Source organism: Panicum virgatum, chromosome 8N, assembly GCF_016808335.1.
Source record: "Panicum virgatum strain AP13 chromosome 8N, P.virgatum_v5, whole genome shotgun sequence".
In the NCBI taxonomy this organism is placed as follows: domain Eukaryota; kingdom Viridiplantae; phylum Streptophyta; class Magnoliopsida; order Poales; family Poaceae; genus Panicum; species Panicum virgatum.
The window spans coordinates 22,126,290-22,142,432 of NC_053152.1; the positions used below are offsets into that span (position 1 = coordinate 22,126,290).

General features: G+C 43.0%; 1 pseudogene; it reads left to right on the forward strand.

Moving 5' to 3' along the window:
• The first annotated feature begins 1,360 nt into the window (after nucleotides 1-1,360).
• LOC120684893 lies at nucleotides 1,361-5,372 on the forward strand (annotated as a pseudogene).
• Nucleotides 5,373-16,143: the final 10,771 nt, after the last annotated feature.

Here is a 16,143-nt window from a genome sequence, read left to right on the forward strand (position 1 = left end):
GCGTAATCAAGCGCATTCGTGTATTGGCCCTAGATTTGCGCCAACAGATGGTACCCTGAGGCCAATCCCAACCCACAGTATCCATGAGTAGTGTCTATGTTGCCATATCATCAAGACATCGCCTTTAGAAACTAAACTCTACAACCCATGATTTTTTGGTGTGGATTGCTATTAAACTCTCTTTTTTCTCCACCTATCATATTTGTTCTCCACTTATTATGAAGATACCACTTCACTTTAAATGCACAAAATGTGGTGTGTAGCGTATTGGTTTGCGTGTTGACACCGCGTCTTGCATGAGGCCCACTTTCTTCCTCTTTCCACTCTCTTTATCATTTATTACGGTGCCACATAAGTAAAAAGTTTTATGTGACAGTATATTTAATGTTATAGACACCATCCTACGTGGAGGGTTTGGGGTGGTATGAGATGTAGGTCATTTCTTTTTCACTTGTTACCTTGGAGTTTGGAGCCGCCCAAACTCTTGCAAGCAGCTGCAAGTCTTGGAGCGACATGATGCCAGCTACTTGCTCCTGTCCGTTCTCAGATAGTATTGTTTAGGACACTAGCTAATACACACTTTTCGACATAATATTTGTGTGGCTTCCAGCTGGCTGTCGAAATATGTCGGCACCACCTCCCTCTTCGCCTGGACTATCGAGTCCCTCCGGCAACCAGCTGGGATTATGGGATTATGGGAGTCTACTTGTGGTCATTTTAGGAGGTCTAAGGCAGTCTTAGTAGGAGTATCATCGACATAGTTAACAAGACTAGAAATTTGAAAACTGTGTTAGTGGAGTGTTATGGTGATGACACTCCTCTCACATTTCATAATACTCCTTTCTCATATTTCTTTATACTATTCGTATATGTTAACAAATTTAATGTCCATGACACTCCTATAACACTCTCACTGAAATTGGCCTTAAACACAGAATTAGATAGCCATACGGTGGTATTGCAAAGCAGGATATGGGTTTAATGCGATGGTATCGAGAAGCTGAGGATAGGATATATTGAGGCATGGCATACCTTGAAATAATAGCAGAAAATATATTAGCATGTATTGGGAACAATCCTGTGATGATTAACTAAAACTAGCTACTGTGTTGCTATCTCCAAGGTGTTGAACGTGACTAAAGATTCTTTTTTTTAAAATAAAGCCACGAACGAAAGATTCTCCCTTCCCAGTTGTGTATTGGCTCTTGTATTTGACTCGGAGGGAGTAGGTCACCTCACCCACCTTGGCACATACTAGGACACACTACCTAGCTACCCTAGCAATCGATCTCTTGAGCAAAGTAGAGTAGTCTGAAGAACAAGAACAGCCATCGTACACCTCCGTTCGAGTTCATGAGTCATGGAGAGAGCAATAGTGAGCGCGGCGACCGGAGTAATGAGCACCGTCCTCGGAAAGCTGGCGGATCTGCTCCACGAGAAGTACAAGCTTGCCAAGGGCGTCCGCAAGGACATCGAGTTCCTCAGGTCCGAGCTGAGCGCCATGAACGACCTGTTGTACGTGCTGGCGGAAGTCGAGGAGCTTGACGCCATCAACACGGGGTGGCGCGACAGGGTGCGGGAGCTGGCCTACGACATCGAGGATTGCATTGATCTCTCCGTCGCCCGGCTCGGCCGTGCCGCCGGCGATGCCAGCGCCGCAGGTCGCCGGCTCAGTGCCAAGCGGCTGGTGCGCAAGTTCAAGAAGCTCAGAGTGTCCCTCCAGGTTGCTCACCAGATCAAAGAGCTCAAGGCTCGTGCCGTTGAGGAGAGCAAGCGGCAGAAGAGATACAAGCTCGATGGCCTCGTCGGTGCTTCTCCTAATACTAGCAAGGTTGACCTCCGGATGTGCGCGCTTTGGGTGGAGACGGAGAAGTTGGTCGGACTCGATGGACCTAGGGACGAGATATCATCCACTGGCTGATACCAGCTGATCAGCCTTGTCCACTGGTCAGGACTTTGTCCATCGTTGGGTGTGCAGGCCTGGGCAAGACCACTCTCGCCAATCTGGTTTACCAAAAGATTAAAGGAGATTTTGAATGCAAAGCCTTCGTATCGGTATCTCAGAACCCTCACATAAAGGATGTGCTGATGAAGATCTTTTCTCAAGTTGGAGCGACCGCCAGCGTGGCGGATGATCAGATCATTCTCGTCGAGAAACTCAGAGAACACCTCAAGGATAAAAGGTATGTTGCTGCTTTATCTTTTTTTTAACGAACCAGGCAGGAGAGCTGCCGATTATATTAAAAAGAAGAAACAACACCCAGACTGGGCACCACAACAACCAACAAGACACCACCACCGGCCAAACGACCATACAACTCCTCTCTAACTCGACTCAAACAACAACCGGTTGCTGCTTTATCTTCCTTCATCTATACAACAATCCCTTTTGTGTGTGGATACCATCTAAACAATAAAATATGGATAAATAACTCTATTACACAGAGGATGGGGAGGAAAACAAAAATACTCGAATCAATCAGGAAAAAGATAAAAATCGAAGCCATCAATCAGTATTATGTATGGATGCTCTTATTTGGGACACCGTATACATGCTCCCTTGGCTTTGTCCTCCGATTCCTGTTCCAACCACAAGCACCGAATACAATTCATGTTTTTTTTAAACTAGACGTATAGCCCGCGCATTTGCGCGGCTAGTATTGAAAATTAAAAAATTCGCATGTCTTTGTCTCCTTACATAAAAATTATACTATTTTTTATAATACATCACTATGTTTGTTATCGTAAATTATATCTTATTCTTAGTTAAAATAATTCAAATATGATCTACCTATAATAACAATTTGATTTGTTGAGCTTTAATAATATTATGCATATAATTATTCTTATTTTCGTTTTATTTTGATTAATTATTGTTAGCTTTAGTTATAGTATATGTTTGTAACTGATACATAGCTAAATGGTATTTTATATTTAATTTTTCATAATGATATTGGTGGGTGATTTTTAATTAGGCACGGGGGTATTTTGGGCTAATTTTATCATAATGGCAGTGGTGGATAATTTTTATTTTTCTATTTTTCTCCAATTAACGTGGGAATTTCTAGGCCTTGAGAGCGAACGTGGAGGCTCCGTTTGTTGGTCAAATAATAATATAATAGATAATGCCTGTTTTAGCCCCTGAATTATTGCATTCTTCAGATTCACATCCCCCAAGTTCAATACCAAACATTGTGTATTGGAAAAACTACATCCCAAGGCCAATTGGTGATAGGTTTCTGTTCTACATGGCGGATGCATATATGTGTTCCTGTTACCTATAATAATTTTTATTTCTCTATATCAAGAACAATGCAGCAGCACATATGCACTCGCTTATCACATACAGTTTAATAATATTAGAATCGCATATTTGTGGCAGGTACATTGTTGTAGTGGATGACATATGGCACTCCGATCCATGGGAGATCATTGGACAAGCATTGGTCAAAAAAAGCCGAGGAAGCACAATAATCATCACAACACGTCTGAAAGATGTGGCCCAATCATGTTGTTCTTCTCATGCTCATGGTGGTCGTGTTTATGATATGAAACCTCTTGACGACGACAACTCTAAAAGGTTGTTTTTCAAAAGAATTTTCGACTCCGAAGAGAAGTGTCCTCATGAACTGGAAGGTGCATCTAAAGATATACTGAAAAAGTGTAAAGGGATACCACTCGCAATCATTTCGATATCCAGCTTCTTGGCAAGTGATGTACCACAATCACCTGATCACTGGAACAAGGTGAAAGAATCTATTAGTTCTCCACTTCCGGGAAATAAGTCTGCTGAGACAATGAAATCAGTATTATCACTCAGCTACTTTAATCTCCCACACCATTTGAGAACTTGCCTATTGTACTTGAGTGCATTTCCAGAGGACTGCGAAATTGAAAGGGATCGTTTGGTGTGCAGATGGGTTGCAGAAGGATTTGTTAATCCAGAATCTGGAGAGAGCCTATTTGAAGCAGGGTTAAGATATATCAATATTCTGATAAACCGGAGCTTGATCCAACCATTGAAAGAGGTGAATGGCGTGGTGCTAAGTTGTCGAGTACATGATGTCATCCTTAGTTTCCTTGCGTCCAAATCATTTGAGGAGAATTTTCTAATAATTTTGGACCCATCCAGAGTCCCACCTTCTTCCCTGCATAGCAAGGTTCGTCGCCTCTCTCTCCAGAGTAGCTACCAAGAGAATGTTGTTCCATGGATGAAGTCAATTAAGCCTCATGTCCGGTCACTTGCATGTTATGTGGACTGCAAAAAATTGCATCCTTTTACGGAATTTGAGGTTTTACGTGTGTTAGACCTAGAAAACTGTGGATCATTGAGAAATATCCACCTTGAAAACATCGAGATGTTACTTCAGTTGCGGTATCTGAGCATTAGAAGAACAAGTGTTAGTGAGCTCCCTGCTGAAATTGGACAAGTCCAACATTTAGAGACATTAGATATAAGAGAGACTGCCGTGGAACTATTGCCGTCCACAATTGTTCTACTTGAGAAGTTGGAACGCCTTTTCGTCAGTCAGAAGGTCAAGTTCCCAGCAGAAGGCATCAGCAAGATGAAAGGTTTGGAACAACTAACATGTTTCTCGATCCGCGGGCAACCACTCGGCTTTCTGAAAGAGCTAGGGAAGCTTACAAACCTGAGAATCCTTCAAGCATTGTGGGAGGGCGTTGGGGAACACAATTATTATGAAGGTAGCGAGTGGGGGATTTTCACCTCCTCGCTCGATGCACTGGGTAGCCATGAACTTCATTCTCTAGATTTTAAGGTGAAAATATACGAGATTAAGATCCCAATCCCCATGGATTTCTCTGCTCTGCCAAGGCTCCGGGCATTTTCCATAGGCCCCTTCGTTAGTCTCCCCATCTGGATGGGCTCACTTGTCAATCTTGAGCTGTTACATCTTGGTATTTTAAAATTTACTCCGGAGGATCTGCAAGTTCTTGGAAGCATGCCAGCTCTCGAGACTCTTGTCCTAGAATTAGTAGGGTTTTATGCAGGTCCTTTCAACATTGGCAGTGGAGCATTCCAGCATCTCAAATCATTCAGTGTCGGCCATCTCTACCAACTGCGGTTTGTGCCTGGGTCTATGCCTAACCTGAAACACCTCAAAGCCACACTCATCTACACCTCGGGAAGTTCCAAAGATCTCGGCATCCAACATCTCGCCAGCCTCACCAAGATCAGCATTTTTATCAAGGCCTGGCATGGCAACAGAGGAGGCGTCCAAGTTCTGGAGGCAAATACCCGGAGCTTTCTCGACGCACATCCTAATCGTCCAACACTAGACTTCAGTACATCCTTTTCCGACGACGATCACTACTCACTATTAAGTAGGTGGGACTATGGAGTAGCCATCTAAGTTCTGGAGACCAAAACCCGGAGTTTTCTTGACGCACATCCTAATCGTCCCACACTAGAAGTCATTTTACTTTATCTCAAAAAAAAAGTCCTTTTACTGAGCACGATCATTAGTCACTATTAAGGTGGGAACAAAATGAATAAGGAGCATGATCGAGCTTCACAATAGCAAGGTACGTAATTGATCCTGAAGCCACAATTTATTTCCCAGATTTACTTCAACCTTTATCTATTCCTTCCTTTACCTCCTCCATTGATAGTGACTAGTTACTATTGTTTTTTGTGAACAGGGTAGGATCCTGGCCAACTAGTCTTTCGGTTCATTAGTCCAGTCTTGCTTACCAGCTGTGAGAATGTGGTGGCATCAAGGCCACGAACATGTGTTTGTTCACTACGTGTGTTTAATCTCATCAGTACCATTTGCAGACTTTCATTATTCATGCTCTACCAGAGTTGTTTAGTTGCTCCACTTTTCTTAAGGTTCCGGGGGGGATCCCTACCTGATTTCATTGATGTCAATTGGCGCTTAATGGCCTGATACAGCAGGTTTACATCATTTCCATAGGCTTACATTGCCAAAGAAAAAACACCGCACCACACATCGCTAACACCCGTGTCCTGTTTTGGGAGAAGGCAAACGATCTAGCATCTAGTTTACAACTATGAAGAAACTGCGGCATGGACATGGTCTCTTGTCTGAACACAATCCCATTTCGTCTCTTCCACAACTGCCAACAGCATAGCAATATAAAATTGTCGAAGTGAGGTTCTGGCAGGGTCGCTGGTCGTTGCAGATGAACAAGCTCGCGGACAGTTGTGTCTGGAGTTAACTGAACACCAATTTGCCACCAGAACGCCGCCGAGAAAGGGGAGAAGAGGAGGAGGTGCTCAGCTGTCTCCGGTGCTCCATAGCACAGCTCACAAGTAGCATCATCAACAATATTCTTTGTGAAGAGGCGCACTGAAAACGACCACCATTACTATAGAAATCTTAATCGAAGCAGACAAAAACATTTAACCGAGACATTTTTCGCAACCACGTTGGATGAAAGATCACGGTAAATGATCTATTTTCCAAGAAAGTTTGCTGCCCGCCTTGGTTAATCAAATGAAAATGAAAAAGAAAAAAAAAAGAGAAAAAGGTCGTCGATGAGCCCGTTGAGCCCATTGGTTAATATCTACCATTAACCGAGGCGGTTGAAATTTCTACCCGCATCGAACGTGTTTAAAAAAGGTTATGGTAAATTATTTTTTGTAGTAGTGCATGCAAGAGAAGCCAAGTGAAGAATTTGTACATGCAGTGGGGCACGTGAGCTCCAGAGACCAGCAGCACTCGGATGGCTGGGGCTTCTACTGGACTTGATCATCTTGTATAGCACTAAAGTGGATAGGGAGCTATCAGCAGATGAAAATGGACTGCATCTCTGGTCCTCCACATCAGTCAGCATAGTTTGTAACATCATACAAAAAATCATGTAATGCATGACGATTGAATTTCGTCACATATCATAGAAAAATCGTCATGAAATAGTATCTGTGATGATCTCAAATTTTATCATGTATTGAGTATCACAGATTGCACTTTGTGATGTTTTAACTGAAATCATCATAGATTAACTCAATCCATGAAAATTTAGAAACATCATAAATTAGCCTCAGACCCATTCAACCCAGCCCAAAACCATAATTTATGATGAAAATAAACATCACAGAATGAATTGCCACGTCACACGATGTCCAGGTGTTGTCTTGTGACGTGGCCGATGATATGGCTGCTGTTGTGGATCGAGAGGTTGATGTGGACAAATAAGCAAGCATGCCCTATGCAAAGCAACATTGATAGGGTGCTGGTGTCCACACAGTGGGAGTTAAAATTCCCTTTGGTCACTCTATCCAGTCTGACTAGGTTGGGCTCTGACCACTATCCCCTACTAGTAACTACTGGGGAGAGTACGCAGTATAGTGGCAGATAGTTCTTTTTTGAGAAAAACTGGGTGCAGATACAAGATTTTACAGGCTTGGTGAGGGACAGGCGGCAGATGACAATGGAAATATGCCCTGAGACTTCCTACTCACTAGATAAAGGAAACATATCTGGTGGAAACCACAACTTTTGTGAAAACCCGTGCAAACTACGGCAAAATTTGTTATTTTTTTATCTCACAAACGAAGTTGAGTTTGTACAAGATATTTTACAAGGTTGTGTATCATCATATCATCTATATGTGTGATTTTTTTGGTGAATTTAGACGACTTTTTCGTCGTGGTTTGCACATGTTTTCACGAATGTTGTGATTTCCACTAGATAGGTTCCCCTAGATGAATGGCATGGTGGAGGATGGGGGGAGGAATTTCAGGGGGGAGTACAGCAGGGAAAAAAACCCAACTTTTGCATCAGATCCAGGAGCTGGATGTTGTTACATAGAGAAGTGGGCTGAGTCCGGGGGTAACTAATAAAAGACTTTATTTTAGAACAAGAACCGGAAGAAATCATGGGAGCTGAGGAGGTTTACTAGCAACAAAGGGGAGGGGAGAAGTGGATCTTGGAAGGTGAATCTAATTCAAACTTTTTCCACTTAGTGACTAAGAGCCGAAGTTGGAGGAAAAAATCCTTTCTCTTGAACATGAGGGAGGAGTGCTCACTGACCCTGCTCAGATTTAGACAACAATATACGCTTTCTATAAAAAGCTGTTTGGGATCAATCGTCCAAGAACTCTAAGACTAGCTGAAGAAGTCTGACATAACAGCTGTAGGCTGGACCCTTCTGATATTGAAGAACTGACCAAACCTTTCACTGAAGAAGAGGTTAAGAGAGTGGTGTTTGATATGAAGGAAAACACTGCACCTTGCCCAGATGGTTTCAGTGTGTCCTTCTACAAACATTGTTGGGAGATTATTAAGGGAGAGTTGATGGAATTAATGCATGATTTCTACTTGGGGAATTTGGATATTGCCAAGCTTAATTATGGAGTAATTACTCTAGTCCCAAAAGTGAAGGAAGCTAATAATATTAAACAGTTCCATCCAATTTGTCTTCTCAATGTCAGCTTCAAGATTTTTACCATGCTCCTCATGGACAGACTGTCAGACAAAGCTCAGAAATTGTTGGCCCCTAATCAAACTGCTTTTGTAAAATGGAGGTATATTGTGGATGGGGTTGTGATGTTACATGAAATTGTACACAAGTTGAAGTGCAAAAAGATGTAGGGGGTACTCTTTAAGATAGATTTTGAAAAAGCCTACGATAGTATTTCATAGGATTTTCTAGAAGAAGTTATGACCAGAAAGGGATTTGATTCCAAACTTAAGCATTGGATTATGAGCAACATCAAATGGGGGAAAGTATGCATCAATATCAATGGTGCTAATGGACCATACTTTAAGACACATAGAGGCCTATGCCTGGGGGACCCTCTATCTCCTCTTTTGTTCAACTTAGCAGTTGACGCCCTGTCCTACTTGTTGGATAAGGCCAAAGAGAGTGGCCACATCATGGGGTAGTACCTCACCTAGTTCGAGGGGGTGGTGTGACACACTTACAGTATGCGGATGATACAGTGATCCTAACAGAGTGTGCTGATGCCTCTATTATTAATATGAAATTCCTTCTTTACTGTTTTGAATGGATGTCGGGTCAAAAAATCAATTATTATAAGAGTGAAGTCAAAATATTTGGAGTGGAAGAAGATAGAGAGTGGGAGGTAGCCAACATGTTGAACAGCAAAGTGAGCAAGATGCCAATGAAATACCTGTGTTTCCCTATTCATTACAAGAACTTGTCAGCCAGATCTTTTTCTGCAATAGTGCACAAGATGAGGAATAAATTGCAACCTTGGAAGGGGAAGAATCTATCTTATGGTGGGAGGTTGGTCCTTACCAATTCCTCCTTGAGCAGCATACATATTTATACCATGGGCGTTTACCACTTGAATGAACAAGTTCACCATCAGATGGATACGATAAGATCTCAATTCTTTTGGACGGGGGGATGTGGAAAAGTTCAAATACCATATGGTCAAATGGGAGCGTGTATGTCTGCCTAAAGACTTTAGGAGCCTTGGGATACTGAATACTAGGCTACTGAATGAAGCCCTACTCCTGAAGTGGGTTTGGAGAATATACAATGGTGGTGAGTTGGATTAGTGTTGTCAGCTCCTAAAAGCCAAATACTTCAAGAATTCCACATTTTTTGGGCTGTATCTAGACAGGGATCCCAAGAGGTATTCTAAAAATAAGGGACAAATTCAAATGGGAGTGACTTTGTAGGTGGGAGATGGCAAGGATGTTCTTTTCTGGGGAGACATCTGGTTGGGAGAGGTTCCGCTGTGACTTCTCTTCCCAAAATCATATGAATACAACAGTAACAAGAGAGATACAATTAGTGATTGTTTCGATTCAGAAGAATGGAAAGTTGATTTTTGCAGACATTTGGATCAGGGTGAACTTGTTTAGTGGGACAGCTTGTTGGAGCTTCTCCAGGAAGTTTCTCTGTCAAGTGACAGAGATTGCGGCCGATGGGCCTTGGAAAAATCTGGAAATTATACGACTAGATCTATGTACAGAATGCTATCTCATTGAGGGGTGGTCAATAAACTAAGGAGGCAGATTTGGGGGAGTAAACACTTTTGAGATCAATGAAAGGACTGTTCTTCCCATTCACTTGTTCATTACATTTCACCTTCAACACGTCATCAGCATTTTGCTCTTCTAAACAAAAAAGAAGGAGAACGACGCATAGAGGCACATGACTCTGAACCCAACGGTAATAACCATGACGCGAATCAACATCAACCTACCTTCGCATGTTGTTCGTCAACTGTTCTTCGCCCTTCGCCGCGTCGGAGGAATGCGCCATGGCCCCATCTGTCACCATGGACAGTGCCGCAGCGTCTTCGAGCGCCTTGGGCCTCGTGTTCGCCGTAGCACCATCAATGGGGGTGGATTGGCCGCATCTTTGCTTCTGCTGTTCGCACTACTAGAAAAATGCCCTTGGGTACCGGTTGAAAGTGCCCTTTGGTAACCGGTACCCCGAAAGCGGTACAAAGGCTCGAGCCTTTGGTACTGGGTAAAACAACCGGTACCTATGGCTAAAATATTCACGCAAAATATTCTTTGGCTGAGATTTGAACCTGTGACCTCTAGCCTCGTGCGTTGCTAGTTTACCATCTCACTTACGCAACAGTTCTGATTGAGAATGAGATATTTTCCTTTTGAAGTAACCCATGGAGAACCTTAGGTACCGGTTCCTCCTAAGGTACCGGTTGGTGGTACCACCCGGTACTAATATAAAAGTTACCACCCGGTACCTATGGAGAGCCTTAGGTACCGGTTGATAATACTAACCGGTACCTAAGGCTCATTCATAGATTTCATCCACCCTAAGGTATCGGTTCATCTCTGTACTGGTACTTTTGGGTGGACCTAAGGCTTGTTTTCTAGTAGTGTCGCAATCTCCGACGGGATGCTCGTCGTGGATGCCATTGGAGCCCAGTTCGTCATGGCCGTCAGGCTTCTCCACTCGCACCGCGTCTGCAGAGCCAACCCTCGTCTCCTCGCCGAGGCGTGGACGGTGCCGGCCCAAGCAATGTTGCGCCACAAGCGGTCGAAGCCCCGGCGACACCCAGTTGTCGAAGCACCGGCGCCGCCCGTTGATGAAGTGGTTGCCGTCCCCATGGAGCCAATGTCACCGGCACGGCCTCCGCCACCACCGCGCTTCTGGTGTGATTTCTGCAAGGAGTTCACACCGATCCCGCACACGCTAGAGTACTCCTACTCACTGCCTGCGCCCACACCGGTCGCCTCGGCCCAAGTGGCAATTCCCGGAGGCGCCCACGACCCGTGGTACCTCGCCACGCAGGCTGCTCCACCGCTCGTCGCCGTGAAGGAAGAAGCCATGGTCGCTGCCCTCGGAGTTGGCTTCCTCGACGCACCGTAGGCCGCGACGCGCGCACTCCGAGATCCGGTGGAGGCGGCCGCATGCAGGGTTCACCAAACCGGTGGGAACCGGTCCGGTTTGACCCGGTCCGGCCCGGTTCCAGTTTAGGCCGGTACTAAACCGGCCCAAATTCAAAATTCAAATTTGAATTCAAAAAAAATGAAAAATTCCCAAAAAAAATTCTAAAAATACTTCAAGGTGCGACGAATCTAATGGTGTCAAATTTTCTCAAAAATTCGTTCATTTAGTATAGTTTGCGGGGATTTGAAGTTAAACAAAAAAAAGCGTGCATATAAAAGTATACAAATACAATGTAAAAGTAGTAAAAAAGAGGATTGGAGGGTTCATTTAGGCTAAAATATGATATGCAAACATTTATTTAGTATAGTTTGTGGGCATTTGAATTTAAACCAAAAAAAAATTTGAATTTGGCCGGTTACCAGTCAAACCGATCGGTAAACCGGTCAAACCGACCGGTAAGCCGGTCGGAACCGGTTGAACATGCAATTTTGAATTTGATTTTGAATTTGACCGATTTTCACCGGTTTCCGGCCAAACCGGTCCGATATATCGGTACCGGACCCCGCCGGTTTGACCGGACCGGTCGGTAACTTAAACCCTGGCCGCATGCATAGCGGACCGCGCCAACCCGACACCCGCGGCGCGCGCCCCCTTAGCCCCGACGCAGACCATGGCCGAGGGCTCGTTATCCACACCGCCGTCGATCCAGCGTCTCCTAGGCCGCAGGGTCACGGCCGTGGACCGGCGCCCCAACATCCGCAGGGGATCTTCGAATCCGGCGGCTCTCAACCTCCCAAGCGTGGAGGTGCTGAACATGGGAGCCTACAGCAACGGCTTCTACTCTTCCGATGAGGGGGAGTCCTCCTCCAACTAAATCAGGCGAGCAGCGGTAGTGCAGTGGTGAGCGGCGGCGGAGCGGTCAAGTGGCGGCGGCTGTTTCCTGGTGTCCAGCGGCGTGGAGTAGGGTTGGAATTGGAACCCCTGCTGCCTGCCGAGATGCCCCTAATAGGCCGTGAAGATGGCCCAATGGACTGCGCTCTGACCTCCCAACCTGCTGTTTCACTGCTCGCTCGATGGACCATGCTGGCCCAAAATGACCATGGATTTATTTACAATTCCTACGGCTGGCTAGCCTGTTATTTTATTGTTTAGTGTATTTCATCTCAGCAATAATTCGCATAAGACTCTGTTAGTCTCCAGTAATTATGTGTTGTACAATTGAGTACCCTTATGTTTAGTCGCGGACTTTAAAGTATTTGTACCTATGATATTTATCATTGTAAACTATCCATTTGTGATATTATTCAAAGTATTTGTCCCGGTAAGTACGACAAATCCAATACATAATATCCCTGTACTTACGACCATGATCTTGCAAATTTATTTATTCATTTATTTCTTTTGCAATCGATCATTTTAATTAAGCCCTTTTATTTTACGCTTTTCAACTTCAAAGCATTACGCGCTTACATAATGGATGCGGCAATTTTGTGTGTATTTTTCTCACATTTGTATAACACACATGTTCTCTATATGTTTGTTGGTCATACACAAGGTAGCACCACTGTTGCTGCTGCGGGATACTAACTATCCTCAACGTGTGTACCCAACATCACAAATTAGAACATTTGGTCTACATCTTTTCACAAAGATGACTACCAAGAATCATTTCTATTGGCCATACACAAGGTAGCACTCTAGTTGCTACTATAGGATCTACACTAAGCCCGCAACTTAGTGACTATCCTCAATGTGCATACCCAATTCGTTTGCAAATTAGCTAAGGTCTACATCACTCTTTGATGACTACCTTTAGATGTGTTTATACAATTCGCATAAACAATTTGGCATGTACTGTTAGCAACAGACTATGCCCATTTTGAGGTCTACGTGTTTATGGTGACTACCTCCATTCTCTTATTATGCATATGAGATTTTACACCATTAATAATACAAGATTTATCTTGTTTTTATTTTGCATCCCATACTTACAACACACCACAATATTTTAATAACTTAAAATGTTTATATGGTTTGACTCGTGTAGGATAAATGGGGGTCAAAGAATTTGAATTACTAGCTTTAGACGGTCACAACTATCCAACATGGCTTGTGGACATAAAAGTTAGTCGTGCGTCCCGAGAACTTTATCAAACAGTGTTACCACTCCAAGAGGGTGTTGCACCACTTGACGATCAACATGTATACACGGCACTATATATCATTAGGAGCCATATTCATCCTGACCTTAAGGCTAAATATTTATTGGAAGAAAATCCACGAAATCTATGGAAGTCTCTTAAGCAACGCTATGAACAACAAAAGACACTCTTATTGCCTGCTGCAAATTATGAGTGGACCCAACTTCGCTTATAGGACTTTAAAACTGTAAGTGATTATAATCATGTTGTTCATAGGATCTGCTCAAAGTTGCAATTCTGCGAGAAAGAACCTTCAGATACAGATAAGATAGAAAAGACTCTATCCACTATGCTTCCCTCTGAAAGGATTCTTCAACAACAATACCGTGAAAGGAATTTTCAGGTTTATTCTGATCTTATACATACATTACTTGAGGCCGAAAAACATACTGAACTTATGATTTGGAATAATCAGCAATGCCCTGTAGGGTCAGCTCCATTGCCTGAAGTACATGCTTATTCTAAGAATAAACCCAAATTTAACAATGGATCTTCTAAGAACCATCATCAAGAAAATTCCAAGAATGGTGAGAAAAACCGCAGAAGCAACAAGAAATTCTAGAGTCGTGTTTCCAACAAGGGTAAGAACATTTCCAAACACAGGAGTGACAAACTTGTGTGCCAAAAATGTGGTTGTTACAGCCATATTACAAAGAAATGTCATACCCCGAGTCATCTTGATGACTTTACTTAAAGTCCGTGGGTCATGGATGTGCTACTCAAGGACAGAAGTATGAAGCCCACTTCAACTATCAACCTGACACCACCAGGAAACAGGCTAGTTGTTCGCAACAAGTTCCCGAGGAACCAAGCAGCAACCCCATACCAGGAGGCATTGCTATAGAGAATATGGTCGTAGAATACGCTTCCAACGACATATTCGGAGACCTCGAATAGGCTCCCAATCTCCAAAAAGATTCCAAAGTCTTAATGTCCTGTATTGTATACATTTGATATTCAATAAAAGTGTGTATTCTATATATCATCAAAGGATTTCATATTAATTCTTCATTTATATACAGATTTTCTACGGGAGACAATCCAATGGATGAGGAATTATGCCTTGTGGATAGTGGAACCACAAATTCTATACTTAAGGAAACAAAATATTTCCAAACTCTTACAAAGAAACAAGGAAATATTTTGACAATCGCTGGACGCGATGCAACGATAGTTGGCACTGGTCGTGCCACTATCGTACTCCCTATGGGTACCTATATTACAATTGAGGATGCACTTTTGTATCCCGATTCAAAGCGTACGCTACTAAGTTATAGAGATATTCGTCAAAATGGTTTTCATTTTGAAACCGGTAATGATAATAATGAGGAATTCCTCCTCATTACTAAAGATAACAGATATGGCAAACAAATTGTTGAACAAATTCCTTCTTTTCCGTCCGAATTGTACTATACATACATTAAACCCGTACCACATGTTGCGTACAAGGTAATTTTTCAGAATGTTGACACATTCAAAACTTGGCATGACCGCCTTGGTCATCCCGGTATAGGGATGATGAGAAAAATTATCAGCAATTCAAATAGTCATGAGTTAAATGCTGCTAAATTTCCCAAATCCTCAGATTTTATGTGCACTTCATGTGCTACAGGGAAATTAATTTTACGTCCTTCACATGTTAAAATTCAAAATGAGCCACTCAAATTCCTTGAACGCATTCAAGGCGACATATGTGGCCTCATACAACCTACGTCTGGACCTTTCAGGTATTTGATGGTTCTAATAGATGCATCTACTAGATGGTCTCGTGTGTGTCTTTTATCCACACGTAACCATGCTTTTGCAAAGATTATTGCTCAAGTCATTAGACTTAGAGCACAAAATCCTGAACATCAAATTCAATCAATTCGAATGAACAATGCTGCTGAATTTTCCTCAAAGGTTTTCAATGATTATTGTATGGCTTTAGGAATTCAAGTTTAGCACTCTGTCCCATATGTCCATACACAAAATGGTTTAGTAGAATCTCTCGTTAAGAGAATTAAACTCATTGCAAGACCCTTAATACAAAATTGCAACCTTCCAACTTCATGTTGGGGTCATGCAGTCTTACACGCTGCAGACTTAATTCAATTGCGACCAACTGCATATCACATTGTCTCTCATATGCAATTAGTACGTGGGAATATGCCAAATATTCCCCATCTGCGAAAATTCGGTTGCATAATATAAGTACCGATCTCACTACCTAAGCGTACCGCTATGGGCCCACACAGGAAACTGGGAATCTATGTGGGGTATCAATCACCGGTGATTATTAAATACCTTGGCCCCTCACAGGGGACCTATTCATCACGGCCCGGTATGCTGATTGCATATTCAATGAGGACCATTTCCCGGCTTTAGGGGGAGATTATAAGTACCATAGTGAATGCCAGGAAATCAATTGGGATGGCCAAGCATTTCCTCCTCAGATCCACGTACTCAAGAAACTGAACAACAAGTTCAGAAAATCATAAATTTGCAACATATTGCAAATAATCTGTCAGAAGCATTTACTAATTATAAGGGTGTCCCAAAGTCCTCTTATCCTGCAGGGAATGCACCCGAAAGAGTAGAGGTACCAAACAAAAACATTCAACTCCCCCTGCTT